General features: G+C 37.9%; 1 protein-coding gene across 1 annotated transcript in view; it reads left to right on the forward strand.

Moving 5' to 3' along the window:
- The window catches only part of si:ch73-211e3.1 (mastermind-like protein 2), a 73,867-nt gene that overhangs the window by 19,553 nt on the left and 38,539 nt on the right, over nucleotides 1-15,775 (forward strand). The gene's annotated exons all lie outside the window — the stretch shown is intronic.

Consider the following 15,775-nt stretch of genomic DNA (forward strand, 5'->3'; position numbering starts at 1 on the left):
AGATAAAGAGACTGGAGGCTTCTTCTGAGATGGGAAGTGAGGAATAGGGATGCACCTTAACCGCAGAGGACAAGTGTATCATGCTCAAGTGCGTGTGTATGGGTTGATTGAGAAAAAAAAAAAAACTAGCTTTGTGCAACTGTCACTCTCTGTCTGGACTGTTATCCATTTAGAGACTGTTTCTGCTTTGGCTCAAAGTCTCTCTCACACACTCACACAAACACAGTGACCCAAGCCTGACCTGAACACACACACACACACACACCAGTGTAGCCTGTTTGGAGTCGGTAAGATTTTTTAATACTTTGATTCAGCAAAGACACGTTCAATTTATCAAAAGAGACATTACATACATTTATAATGTTGCAAAACATTCCTATTTTAAACGAATGCTTTTCTTTTCATCAAAGAATCCTGAAAAGGGTATTATCACAAATTATCACAAAAATATTAAGCAGCACAACTGTTTTGTTTTTTAAGATTAATAATAATAAGAAATATTTCTTGAGCACCAAATCGGCATATTAGAATTATATTGTTAAATATTATTACAGTTTATTTGATCAATGTAATTCCTGCATTGGTGGGAATAAGAGACTTGTGTTTACTACGTCCACCATGTTGTCTCGCCTATGACATCAACCTTGATGACGTCACTCTCTGTAGCCATTTACAAATAAATGCAGCCTTGATGTGAATAAGAGACTTCTTTCAAAAACGTTTAAACATCTTACTGACCCCCAACTTCGCTACATCACTACTTGCTAGAAAAATTTGCTCACTTACTAGATGAATCAAATTGACTTAAACCTTTCTTTTTCTTTAGCCCTGAAACATCCAGAATTCAGAATAGCGTACCTCTCTTAATGTTTGCTCCATATAAAGATATGCTATGCTATTCTGAATCTAGCAAACATGTGTGAATACAGATTCCTCCAGCTATGGAAGATTGATTTCATGTGTTGTTGCTTTCCATGCCAGTGGAACAAGTATGTTTTGCATTCTCAGCGCCTCCCGCATTAGTGTAACTGTCTGCATCTGCGGTCAAGTTTCTCGACTGTCATTGCAAAGAGAATCTGGTTAGGTAAATTAGATCTTATAAAACATATTTAGATCAAGCCACCCCAGATAATAACATAATGGGACCACGTCCCGTGTTTGTTTTTGTTTGTCGCTTTTCACATACAGGTTGTTTCGAATCGCTTAACTACAGAGAAGTGGGTTTTTTTGTTATTTTTTTCTCAATATCAAGTTTAAAAATGTATCACACCCACCTCATCAACCAAAACTGAGAAGGAGAAAGAAACTGAGTGAGAGAGAGAGAGAGAGAGATCAAGGTAATCTGAACAGCCATCTTTATCAAGGCAGATCCATTCTTGTCTGTGAGCGAATCAAACAAGAGATTGGAGACACGCACACACACCAGCTCCAAGTCTGCATAATCAGGAAAGAAGGGGTGAAAGGGGGAGAGGTTAGGAGACGGAAAAAATTTAGGAAAAGTGTGCATTAAGAGAGAGAAAAAGAACGAGAGAGAGAGAGGGGGAGGCCTTGAAGTCATTCTTGTATTGGATAAGGAGAGACCCCATGGATTGGATCAAGGTCGGAGTCTTCATTTAAAACTGCCTCACTGACAGCAGCAGCCCTCGACATGAATATTAATACTGCTTTAACAACTAGCACAGGATGGCTGAGACCAGCAAGACAGCCAGTGTGTGTGTGTGTGTGTGTTCCAGCACTAACTCTGGCAATTTGCACTGCTTTTATTCCCTCCGCTCTCTCGTTGGCTGGACTTGGAATTAGTGAACCTTGGGTGCAAAATTCCTGCTAGTTCTCTTTCTTCTCACTCACACACACACATTCACTTTTCTTTGGTCAATTCATTTGTTTGTTTATATGTGGGCGAGTTTTTTTTCTTTCTACTAAAGTCTTTAGAAAAACCTCTTCCTGGTCTAAAAATGAAACCGATTTGTCTAATAAGATTGTTTGACTGGAGCAGTTTAACAGAATATGTTTTTCTTCTGATCACAATAGAGGGACCCATGACCTGATGATTTTCTTTCTTTCACATGAACACAAGTTAGGATATTTTGCAGAAAGCTCAATTACTATTCCACAGTTAAAGTAAATGGGGACAGAATCACCTACATTGACAGAGGCACTTTTTTTTTTTTTTTTTTGAGGGGTTAGAGTGTGTACTCCCTCCTTAACTTTTATTAAAACACTTTTAAAAATGCACCAAATAAAAAAAATGTACATCATAAGATGATCTGTGTTATTTAAATGTTCTGCTTATGTTTCAGCGTGTTCCTCATACAAAGGAATCACATCATTCAGAAGAATTGGAATATAGTGAACAGGTTTTTTTCAGGTTGCTTTTATGTCATTTTTGGAACTTGACAGCATCTGTATCCATTCACTTATATTGTATGGAAGAGAGCAGAGTGAACATTCTTCAAAACATCTCCTTTTGTGTTCCACTAAAGACAGAAAAGCATACAGGTTTTTGACGAACATGTGGTTTAGTAAATGATAACATTTTGAATTTTAATTATTAGGTGAACTATCTCTTTAAGTGGTTTTGTTTGCTTGGACAAAAAGGGTTTCTTCAAGAAAGGGTTAAATTTGTGTAATGTACTTTGGTTACCAAACCTCACACCCACCTTCTCTTTCTCTCTCTCTTTCTCTCCTTTGTTTGACTCTGAGTGTGTTTGAGTCGTTCCGTTGGGAGTTCCCTTTAGTAATGGTCTAAGGGCAGCCGGTACAACAGACACAAGCACTTCCTCTTTTTCTCTCTATCCTTGACTACTTCCCTTCATTTATCATCTCTCTATATCTGTTCATCTGCTCATCTTTACATTCTGTCCTCACAGTCTAAAGCTCTCTCAGACACTTTTAAAAGACTCTCGCACGCAGAGTGTTTTCATCTTTGGATTATATGTGGTTACTTAGGTTAATGTTTGTAGGAATAAAGATTTATGATGTTTAGCGTGCGTGTGTGTGCTCGCTAATGTGTTTTATGATTGTCTGTATAACCATCCTGTTGATTTATAGGTGTGTGTTTGAGTTATGGGCATAAGCGTGTGTGTGATGGCAGACAGCAGGTTGTGTTGATGTCACAGTGAGGTGAAGCTCATTAGTGTTACTTTCCTCACAATCTGAAGACTAGCCATGCACTGGTAATTAGAGAGCTTGTGTGTTTGTGTACATTTGAATTTTGTGTTTAAACCGTCACAGTGTAACTGAGATCAGAGCTGCTTCTGCGTTCAATAATATAGAACAAAATTATTATAATTAAACAGCCTCAGTATTCATTGTACATTTTTTTTCTCTTTTAATGAAAATATCTTTTAAATTGTCAATATTTTGTCATCATAATTTTGGCGTCATTTGGTCGACAAATGCAATGTCATCTAATTATAGTCAATAAAATGATCATGACAAAATTACACCAAATTTTTATATTTTATATATTCATTTCATTACCCAACTTTATTGGCTATATTATTATTTAAAAAGAAATCTGTGAAAACATTGTAAGTGCTTTGTTGATACCTTTCAGTTAATTTTTTGACAAAAAAAATGGTTTAATATCATCATGATGCACATTTTTGTCTCGTTTTATTGATTAACTAAAAAAAAAGTTTTTGTCAGTAACTTTAATTGGCGAGATTAACACTGAACAGCCTTAATCATGTAAAATCCATTATTTCTTTGTGTGTATATGTTGGATCTGCATTTTCTTTTGAATTATTTTGTGTAGATAGTGGAATATGCCTGTACGTCTTTGTCTTTGCTAGCAGGGAGGTGTGTGTGTGTGTGTGTGTGTGTGTGCGTGCGTGCGTGTGTATGTACATGTACACATGCATCTGTGTGTGTGTTTGAGCCCCAGGGCTCTTCTCTGCTTGAGCTGGGCCTAGTGCCACTAAACCCAGCCTAAGCTGACCTATTTCCAAAGCACCACACACACACACACACACACACACACACACACACACTCGCATACATATGTGCACATGGTTGCTACTTCTCGTCTCTCCTGCCTGTCGGAAACAATCAGACATGCACACACATGCGTTCACACACACACACACACTCACAGTGCTACTGCATGTCGTTGATCAGGACACATGTGCGTTTGTTGTGTTCTCTTTGAATGTGCTCATGTATCTGTTAATGTGTATCCAGGTTCCTGTAAGAGGCATTGAGCGGGCGCTCGTGTGTGTGTGTTTGTGTGTGTGTGTGTTTGATCTGTCTCCCAGTGAAAGTGCCCCCTGAGCTGTGCTTTAACCTTGTGCACCTGCATTCCAACTGTAGGGTGTGTGTGAATGTGTATCTGTGATGAATATACTTGGCAGAATTGATCAGTATCTGCCAATATTGGATATTTATTGGCCCGGTATTGAATTGTTTCTACCTAATTACATTTTTAGACTCCTTTTGCAATCATCTAGCATTAATGTAAAAGAATAGCGATAGACTATGGTAAAGATTTTACCCTTTAAGAACTTGTAGTATACTAACTTTTCCTTTTTTTTATGCGTTTTAATAGTTTTTCTCATTATACAAACATGTATAGCTTTTTAATATTGATTATTGTAGTGATTATACTTAATAACTACAATAATAATGTGATTATAATATTAAAATAATTTTACTATCGATGCATCCCTAATACAGTTATTACAAGAAAGCAAAGTCGCAATTACAAGAAATAAATTGCATTAAATGATCATAATTAGAAGAAGCAAAGTCGCAATTACAAGAAATAAAGGCACACTTGCATGAAATAGTCACAAATACAATAAGCAAAGTCGCAATTATGATATCATAAAGGCACAATTGCATGAATAAAGTCATAATTACAAGAAGCAAAGTCGCAATTACGAGAAATAGTCACAATTGTGACAGTTACAAGTACAGGAAAATTTCATTTGCAATAAAGTAATGTTGTTTCATAGCATTGCAAATTTATTTCTCATAATTACTAGAAATCTTTGATATTGGATATTTATTGGCCGATATTTAATTGTTTCTGCTTAATTTAGAATATTTTTGCCATTAGCATTAATTTAAAGGGAGTGTGATTATGGCAAAGATTTAACCCCTTTAGAGCTCTTTCCCTTTAAGAGTGCTTGTTTCACTTGTAGCATTCGAACGTTTAAAAGTAACGATTCATCCCTACTGCAGTTATACTCATGTAGGTTTATTAGAGTAACTCAGTCCAAACGATTTGAATATAGACATGTCAGTATTTGTCAGTTTTAATACATCAATACTCTCACAAATATAAACTAAGGCTGACTAAGAAGGCTTACGTTGGAGGCTATGAGCTCTGACATCATGAATGACGAGAATCCAGTGAAGGTCGGAACAGACGGGAACATGGTGTGTGTGCGTGTCCATGTGCACTTTTGACAGTCTCTTTAAGTGAGGTCAGGACAGTGTGCCTGCTAGTACTGCAATGTTCATATTCCGCCACGGCCACTTTCTCTCTTTCTCTCTATCTCTCGTTCTCTTTATATACACACAGACATTTGCGGAGAACAGCATAATCCATTGAAAACAGACTCCAGGTCCTTGCACTGAAGTAAAGGAGTCTGCTGATAGTCCTGGCAAACTTGACGTACAAAAGGTCAGCTTGCGTCCGGACCGCAAGTCCTCAGTGTGGTCCTCGGAGACAGTAAACGGATCCAAACTTGTCAAAAAGTAACCACAGGTTACTTCTGTTAAACATTACAAATTCTAATGTAGATGAAAAAAAATAAAACATTGTGTATCGATTTCTTATTCTCTTCAGTTGCTTTTTGGAGAAGTGAATTCAGAAAAATATTCAAGTTACTGGCTTCATTGTGATCTGGGGGGTGTGGCCTAATTCGAGGCTTCTCAAAACTGGCTTTTTGTCCAAAAATATCCTCAACTGTGTGATGTCATTGCGATTATTTTACGGTTCCCGATCTCGTCGGAGCCTGCAAGATCCCAAATCGCAAATATCCAACATGTTTGATATTTACGACTCTTGATCGGGCTGCCTCTGACGTGATACCCACGATAGCCAATTAGAGATGAGCAAGCCTCACCAACCGGATGTTGCGTGTTTCTATACCTGAAACTGTGCAGCCACAAACATTGGAGTATTTAGAAAGAAGATCACCCATATTTTTTTTTTCTCCTTTGTTTTTCTCCCTGTAAAACAAAACTCGCGCCAGGAGAACCAGCTGACGACGTTGATCGTCCTCCATTTTTTTTTCTTCTCAAGTCACGTTTGATCTCACGAGTCTCTGTGAGATCTAGTCTCACTGTGAAAATGTTTCTACAATCGACAAGTGTCTGGTCTTGCGGTCCGGACGAATCTTCTTATGTGTGCATTCGGAGGATTATAATGCTAAAAATCGGTTGATATACTGCCCTTGTGTCTGTGGTCTCCCACTGTTTAAAAATCGGTTAAGGTTTGAAAATCGTCTATTGTGTCCCAGGCCTTGGGTAACAGAAAAGTATGGAAAGTTAAAATTTACAAAAAAATCACAATTGCTGGAAATAAAACCACTAAAAATGCTGTATTATGCTGCCAGGCCAGTAGCTGGCGATGTCACTTTGTAAAAAAAACCCGCATACAAACGTTTTTTTTTTAGTTAAATACGGTGTTGTTTAAACAGCCCCTTAGTTGCAATTAAGAGAAAGAAATGCGAAACTACTTCACATGAGGTTGCGTTTCCACTGTCCCGCATTCGCATGCGTACGAATGGAAGTCAATAGAACGAAAAGTGTAGTGTGACTGCCCCTTTAGGGCTACAATCCCAAAAACTGAAAATAATTAGAATTGGGAATGCAGAGGGGATCAATAAGCAGAGGAAGAGCCTGGGATGATGGACAGAAACAAAGAGAGGAAGAGGGAGAGGAGAGCAGCTGCATCTCTGTGGCCATAGTGCTGCAGGTGGGACCTCATCAGACAAAAGACACTCAGTCTGAGCGTCTCTGTCTTTCTTGCTCACCCCTGCCTTTTCACTTCTTGCCAATATCGCCGTCCGTTTTCCAGCCATGCAACAAATGAGTTTGTGCTCAAGCTTGTCTGAGCGAGAGAAAGAAAATGCTTCTTTTTTTTTTACCCTTATTTCAATGCTGTCTTTTGATCATGGTGTGACACTGACTTCAACTGCACAGGAGATTAAGCCACACGTACACCTGTTCTGGACACACGCACACACTGACACATACAGGCTACTGTAATTGGCTCAGTGCAGGTTAGTTCAGTTTAGTGTGTTTATGCAACAGTATAGAGGAGTGGCTGCATTGTTCCACCTAGATGCTGTTAGCCACTAAACACGGGACACTTTCATAACACCTCTGATACGTCTCTTCGTGTCCCAGATGATTAGCAGCTTGACACCTGAGCACAATATGATCTAAAAGACAGGTGTTTAAAATGAACGATTGAGGTTTTAGCAAAAAATATATATAATAGGTAGGTCACCTGTCTCACTCTTCTTTTATTTGAACTTCTCATTTATCCCCCACCCCCACCCCACATACACACACACCAACCCCCCCTCCCCCCACCCTTAAAAGTCCCTCAAGTGTGAATATGCTGCATCTGTTTTCAGTGTCTGTATGTGTTTACTGTTTGTGCATGTGTTGGTGTGTGCACTTTTGTTGGCTGTGAAGGATATAACACACATGCAACCACCGTGCGCTATAGTGTTTCATGGGCATGAATGAGGTCTTTATGAAAGGGAGTTTCCTCCGGTCAAGCCGATCCGCCCTGCTAATATCCTGACATCTGGAACAAACATATGAGTTTTCTAAACGGACTCTCACTTTTCCCCATTCTTCCCATAAGTGAGTAAATAATGGGAGTTAATAAGAGTGTCTAAGATAAATATAAGGAAAATTGTTTTTTTTAAAAATTAAATATTTAAACAACTGCTTCAACACATATTACTGCTTGCTTAATATTTTCTTTTCAAACTTCCTTTTATAATGAGGCTTTTTTTCTTCAATATGATTTTTTTTTTTACTATGCCCCCAAAATATCAAAATACATTTCAATTAGAAATGAAAATTATGTTAAACACACAAGAGGTGTATTTAAGTTGTTGTACATATGAATTGCGTGTGCGTGTGAATAAATGATTAGATCTGGACCAAAAAATGTGGCTGACCCCATAAGACATTATCTATGTTCCAACGTGTTGACCACTATAGAACAATGGTTTGTTCTATGAGTTTAGAACTGAGTTTACTCAGTCAGTTCAGTTAGCGATTGTGACTTTTATGTTTAGAGATGATAAAGATCCACCAGGTGTTGAAGCAACTGAACTAAATATTTATGAAGCAAATCCCTGTTAGCCTATTGCAAGAATTTGAGCGTCTTCAATCAACAAGCATATCATATTGGGGTTTTTTTTACTTACAGAATGGTAAAGCCACCATGCTTTGTGTATGTATATATACTGTATATATATATCATTCCTGAATAAATACCATATTCATATTCCATGTTGTTTTTAATGGCTCTTCAACTAGCACCAAAACATAGCATTACCTAGCATACATTTTTGATACATTTTAGTGCATTTCTGGTAGCATGCAGGCTGAAAATAATTGAATTTCTAAGGCTGAGAGCTTGTGGACAGTTGGCGGATTATGAAAATGGATCCGGAAGTGCAATATGAACTGATAAATGAGACATAAAAGATATTAACAGGCCTATCCATTTGAATGAGTTTAAAAGAAAAAAAAAAGGCATATGTGTTTGTGTGCTTGTCTGCAGAGGTTTGTAGATATTGGGCAGTCCTGCAGGGATCCTCGAGACTGTCGAGTTCAGCGATGGTCTACTCTCTGTGGGGGAAGGGCCCTTACAAAGCCATTTATTTTATTACTCTTCCATTCAGCCCTCAGAGGCTCTGTAATCTGCCATTAAACCATTACTGCAGGAAGAGAGAGAGCGGGATAGAGATAGAGATTGAGGTAGGAGTGGGTAGTCACACTCAAGGGGCCTTCCCAGAGGGCCGGGCTTACAGTAAAGCAGCTGGGCATAGACACACACTCGCTCGCTAAAATCTCTATGTTGTGCCTGAATACACTGACTACCATTTGTGAATGAGAGCATTTGGTGTAGTAGCTCATTATGGAGTTTAAAAGGTCATGACCTTTGACCTTTTATGTTTGGTTTTGCATGCGGTTCTGTCTTCACATATTTGGTGAATAAGGATAGCAGTATAGCTGAGGGAAAATGTTCATAATGTACAGTGATGGGAATAACGGCGTTATAAATAACGCCGTTACTAACGGCATTACTTTTTCCAGTAACGAGTAATCTAATTGATTACTCTTCTCATCTTAATAACGCCGTTCCCGTTACTGCCAAAAAATGCGGCGCGTTACTATAACTGATGAAGCTGGGTTTTTTTTTCATCAGACCAACTAGATCTCTGAGCGAGAGGCAAATACTTTTTTTACTGTTCTTCCTTGGTTAGTGGGCAGAGCACGAGACAAGCGCATAAATGCTGACGACTGAGGTAGAGTAAAATGTCATTGTAAGCCAATCAGAGGTAGAGTTGGGCGGGTGTTCGAAAGCACGCATAGTAGTGCTTTTCGCATTCGCATTCGGCACTTTTGACTCAGCTCACTGAAAAGAGCCGGCTCTTTTGGCTCACAAACGGCTCTTTAAATGACTTTGACTATAATATTTAAATTTTTATTACATAATTATTTAATTTCTATAGGCTAAATTTGTAAAAATAGAGTCGGCTCTTCAGATATGCGAGCCAGCTCCCGACGTTCACCTAAAAGAGCCGGCTCTTAGAGTCGGCTCATTCGCGAATCGCAAACGACCCAAAAGCTCATTCGCGAACGAGTCGATCCATCATCACTAACGGCTAACGCTCATGAATTGCGAACGACCCATCATAACGCATAGTCGGACAGGACACACAATGAACAACACAAGCAAGCCAGTCAGTCAACGAGAGACAGGTATGGCGACGAGCTTAACAAGCTTAATTTAATTTTGCCCAGTTGTGGCCTGTTGAGGGGCAATAAATATCAAAAGTTCCAAAACATCTATTGTGTTATTTGCATTGATCCACTATATAAACATAATATCTACATGGCATTTGATTGGAGGCTAGTCCCACAGCAACATTTTTTTTTTTTAGATGTGTGTACAATGTTTCATGTTTCTGTTAATAATGTATTGTATTAAGTGTCCATTTCATTATAATATTCAGATTTATCATAAATAATTGAACATGCACATGTATTGTAAGTTCCGTTAAAGAGGGGTAGAGGTGGGGTCACATTTGAGCATTTAAAATTTTATTTTACTTGAAAGTAACGCAATAGTTACTTTCTTAAGTAACTAGTTACTTTTAAAATTTGTAACTGAGTAACTAATTTAGTTACTTTTTGGAAGTAGTAACTAGTAACTGTAACTAATTACTTTTTAAAAGTAACTTGCCCAACACTGATAATGTATTTATTTGCAATGTGATGTGCCATTTATTCAATCCCATTTACACATACATTGTAAAGTTTGTGGTCATTTTGAACACTTTTATTCAGCAAGGAATGGATTAACTAAATTGATCAAAAGTGAAAGACGTTTATGTTACAAAAAGATCTCTATCTAAAATAAATCATGTTCTCTTGAGAACATGTCAGTTTTCAACACAGATAATAATAATAATAAATGTTTCAGAACTGAAGACACTGAAGACTGGTGTAATGGCTGCTGAAATTTCAGCTTTGCCATATCAGATTTTTTTTTTTTTTTTTTTTTATACAGTAAAATTGTGAAATTTAAAATATTTGTATCAAATAAATGCAGCCTTGCTGAGCATTTTAAAGTGATTTCTTCCACAAACATTAAAAACATCTTAATGACTCAACTTTTGAATGGTAGTCTACGGCATTTTACAGTATAATTACTGTGACGAGTGTTCATGTTCATTATGTGACAGCATGTCATCCAAAATTCATACTCTGTGGCAGAAAACATAGTGTATAGTGTAAATGCACAGTTTATAGGATGCAACTTTAGTTATTTTATTGAAACTTCTGCAACTTTCTAATGTCAAACCGATGCATCAGCACGTGACCGCCGACATTTAGACGTCAACAATGTTCATTCTTTTTCAGAAACTTTGCCCACCCAGTCACTGTGAAGTAAAAAGGAAATAAGAAAGGACTAATGTTAAGAGTAATATGTGAGAAAGTGCCCTGATCATTTCAGACATTTCACACAAGCTATAAAGGCGTTTATAAAGTCTTAAAGTCGGCATGAAACAGAAGTTGCGATAGTCTTTTCTTCCCTACTGTGACATTTATCTGAGTGAAACGCTTCTCGAACAAGACGACATGTAGGGCAGGACTTGATTTTGTTCATTGGGAATTGCTTGGATTGTTGGATGGTTGTGGTTTGCTGTTGCTGTGATGTCATGTGAGTGACAGGTTGTCCCGCCCTCGTGCCAGTAAACGCATCATCAGAGAAGAGGAGAGATGATGATGAGAAGAGGGAAGGGAAGTCATTTTGATTAAAGATTATGAGGACAGATGAATTTAAAAATAATAATGATGTGCACAGATAGATCATTTAAATATTGCGATATTCCATTTAAAAAAAAAATGATTTCATCAAACATTAAAGGCACAGCAGCAAAAAACTACAAAAAAAAGGGTCAAAAATGGCCCATTTAATTCTCAGGGTCAAAAAATGTTGCTTTAAAAAACATTGACAAACATTCTGTGGACCTAAAGGGAAAAAATATAATGACAAAAAAGGGAAAATATTAAACTATGGCTTTTGTTACCTGCTGAATATGATTGGTAGGTTGCTTATTATTTTGGAAGAGCGTGTTCTTTTTTTCTCCAGCAGGATCAGCGGTTTCCCCCTCCCTTGCCATCCTCTGTCTCTGTCTCTGTCTCTGTCTCTCTCTCTCTCTCTCTCTCTCTCTCTCTCTCTCTCTCTCTCTCTCTCTCTCTCTCTCTCTCTCTCTCTCTCTCTCCTCTCTCTCTCTCTATCCTCTCTCTCTCTCTCCTCTCTCTCTCTCCTCTCTCTCTCTCTCTCTCTCCTCTCTCTCTCTCTCCTCTCTCTCTCTCTCTCTCTCTCTCTCTTACTCTCTCTCTCTCTCTCTCTCTCTCTCTCTCTTACTGCTTTCAGATTGTCTGTCATTCTTCATTCAGTCTTGTATTCATTTTGATTCTGCTCCCGCAGCTGACAAGTGTGAAATGAATACAGTATCTGTTCACTCCCTCTGTTCCTCCCTCTCTCTTGCTCTCTCCGTCTCTCTCTCTCTCTCTCCTTTGTGTGTTTTGGAGACTAGATTCTGAAGATTTAGTGAGTTGATTCTCTTTAAGCCTTTTCTTATCTGAAGAAGACATACAAAACTGAGTGTCTTCCTTTAAGTCTATTTGCTCTTTCTCTCCTGCTCAGGAGGGGGATAAACTGTGTGTGTGTGTGTGTGTGTGTGTGTGTGTCGTTGCTTTGACGCAGCTGGAGTGTCCAGTGAGACTAGCAGAGCTGCTAAATTAGCCCTACCCTGCAGCTGCTCTTATATATAGCCACACACACACTTTCTCACGCGCACTCTATCTCTCTCCTGTTTTATTAATAAAAGTGCTCGGATGGACGTTAAAACGGGCTGAGGAAGACAACGGGGATCGCTGTACGTTTGGTCAAGATGACTAACAAATGCAGCTCACACAAAAAACACACACACTGAATGAACACTTCCTATCTGCATGAACACAGATGTGCCTACATGCACACATATCCAAACAAAGACGGGCTGTCTTGCATTTCTTTTCTCTCCTGTTTCCTTTTGTCTTTGTCCTACGTTTATCTTTCACTATGAAAAGGCTGTGCATCTGTCTCTCTCCTCTCACTCGCTCGTTCCTCGCAAGTTCATTGACATTCATTGAACACAGCAACGAGCGCTCAGACCTTCCGGCACTCAGAGACTGTTTGTGTGTGTGTGTGTGTGTGTGTTCATCGTTCTAGCTCTGTGATTAGGATTGTTATTCTGTATCAATAAGTAAATTAAATAACAGTCATGCTTTTATTAGAGAAAAATAACAGATGGAACGGCTTGGTTTGGTGTCAATGTGTTTAAACTGCGAAATGTTCATTTTAATGAGTATGTTTGTCTTGTTTTTCAGTGAATAACACAATTTCAGTTTTACACAATAAACAAGATAAATTCACCTAATAAACAAAACTGTGCAAGATATTAAGACTTTTTAGAGACTTTTTAAAAATTTAAACGAGCCTTAATATTTTATGCTGTGTTGCTTATCAGGTAAATTTAACTTTATCTTCTAAAAAAGATGATTAGAAAGAGAAATGCCAGAGAAATTCAAATTTTTTTTTTTTTTTGCTGGAAAACGCCACTGATATTCTTTATTATTAATATATTACAAGGTGTTCTTTATCGGGTGTTTCTTTATCTTGTTTTACGATTTCGATATTTTTACTGGAAAGCAGGACAAAGATTCTCATTACAACAGTGTAGAGAAAGTGAGCGGAAAGAGCGTTTAGGGTATTCCCTCAGTCTGATCTCTCTGTCACTTGTTGCTCGTCATTTACTGAAATCAAAACCGGAAAAACATCCTAAAGGCGCACAAACAAACATTCACACGTACGAGAGTGGTATGAGAGTGATTATCGAGAAAGGAAAGAAAAACAAGCGGTGACTCAGAGTAAAAGTGCCCCAGTTATCTAAATCTCACTCTCTCTCCCTCCTGATGAGAATTCAAGGACTTCCTCTCACACATGAGCTTGAATGTGTCGCCCAACTGCTGCGTGCTCATTTCAAGCCTGTAATATATAGACATCGACTTTTTTCTGAATGGTGGGAGTGAACGAGAAATGAACCCAATGAGCAGAGTGTGATTTGGTCATATGGTCAATATGACCTGTAGGCCGACTAATGTCTTGACTAATCAATATCAAGGAGGTGGGATTGTATTATTTTAAGGTGATATACAAGTGTGAGAGGGGTGAACATGTCTTTCTTTATGCCGATTAGTTCACTTGTTGGACATTTTTTTAGTGTGAATCTGCATGGTCGACAGAACAAAAAATAATTACGTTTGTCTTTCTTTGTTTTAATGGTGATTTCCTCTCTTTCTCGCTCTCTGGGGTGTTGGGGAAGGGCTCACTCCCCGCTCTCCTAATCCCCTTTATCCTGTCTGAAACCTACCCCACCTGTCATTACACATCTGGACACACACACACATTATCTATGACTGTGTTAACATACATTTCGGCTACAGACGTACATACTACACTTGTAGACGATGTATGTACAAACCTTTTTATACAAAACATGGTTTGTTAGGAGTCCAGGCTGTCATATTTATATATATATAGATTCTACACTGTCATATATAGGTACGATTTAGAGATATAATATACATAGTTGTCAAATGGTAGTAGGAATAAATAAAAGCTGATTACAAATAGGCTACAAATACGAAATGCTTGAGACAGTTATGCTAATATGGTGTAATATTCAATCATATGGTAAGACAGTTGCTAAATCAGTCACACTAGTGTTTAGATTAGATTCAAGGTAAATGATTGCACAGAAATCGTAATCAGTTTATCTCCTTATTTAATTATCCACACAATTATCGCTTTCTAATTAAGATTTGAACAGCATTGCAGGTTTCTGTGTGTTATGGGGGTGGTGGTAGCTTAGAGATTGAAGATCAGGGCTAGTAATCCGTCGGTTAGTGGTTCATGAACTGCAGAATTACTGGGATCCCCCATCACCAGTGTGCCCTTGAGCGAGGGCACTTAACCCTGGGCTGCTCTGGAGGGAAGAATCCCTGCAATAAATGTGCTGATAGTCACTTTGGGTAAGAAAATGTCTGCTAAAATGACAGTATTAATAAGAGATTGTTTGGTATTTCTCTTTAGGGATGCAAGATATACCGGCCACCATATTGGTATTGGCCGATATTTGATCATTTTTTTATGTTATCGTTATCGGCCCGATAAGAAAATTTGGCATATATATATTAAAGCCTATGAATAATGGATTATATCCTTCAGCTGAGACACTTCAGATCTGCACTGTAGTTCTCCATGATGTGTTTGAATTGCTTGAAATATGATTCCCTTCAAAAAGAAAATACAGTTAAGGGCAACATGTTCAGCGCAAGTCTGTCATTTAGGCTACATAAAATTATGATGAATACATTATAATTGTGCGCTCGGGACAGGGATTTTAATGGTGAGAGTTTTGTTTTTGTAATCAGGCTCTTAAACATTATATAAAAATTTGGATTTGGATTTAGATTTATCGGCCAATATATCGGTTATCGGCTTTCAAATATATAAAGAGTTATCGGTTATTGGTATCGGCCAAAATGTTCATATCGGTGCATCCTTATCCCTTTAGAAACGTACTTTGGCAATACAGAGTTTATATACATAATTTTTTTAATGTTACACCACAGGTCAATAGCTTAGGGTCAGTAAGATTTTTGGGGGGGAAGAAATTAAATACTTTTATAGACCAATTAAATTAATCAAAAGGTCAGTAAAAACCTTTGTAACGTTACAAATTTATTATTTTTTTCAGCTAAATTCCGTTCTTTTAAACGTTCTATTCATCAAAGAATCCTGCAAATAAAAGTGTCACGGTTCCATTATGATTTTCATATTATGTTTGCTGAGATTTATTATCCACAACGTAGAACAAAATGACATTTTACTCATTTTGCCTCCTTTTTAAAAAGCTTCAACGAAATCAGTGTGATCCTTTTTATG

The sequence above is a fragment of the Rhinichthys klamathensis genome, unplaced genomic scaffold, assembly GCF_029890125.1.
Source record: "Rhinichthys klamathensis goyatoka isolate OS25496 unplaced genomic scaffold, OSU_Roscu_1.1 h1tg000275l_1, whole genome shotgun sequence".
NCBI lineage: Eukaryota > Metazoa > Chordata > Actinopteri > Cypriniformes > Leuciscidae > Rhinichthys > Rhinichthys klamathensis.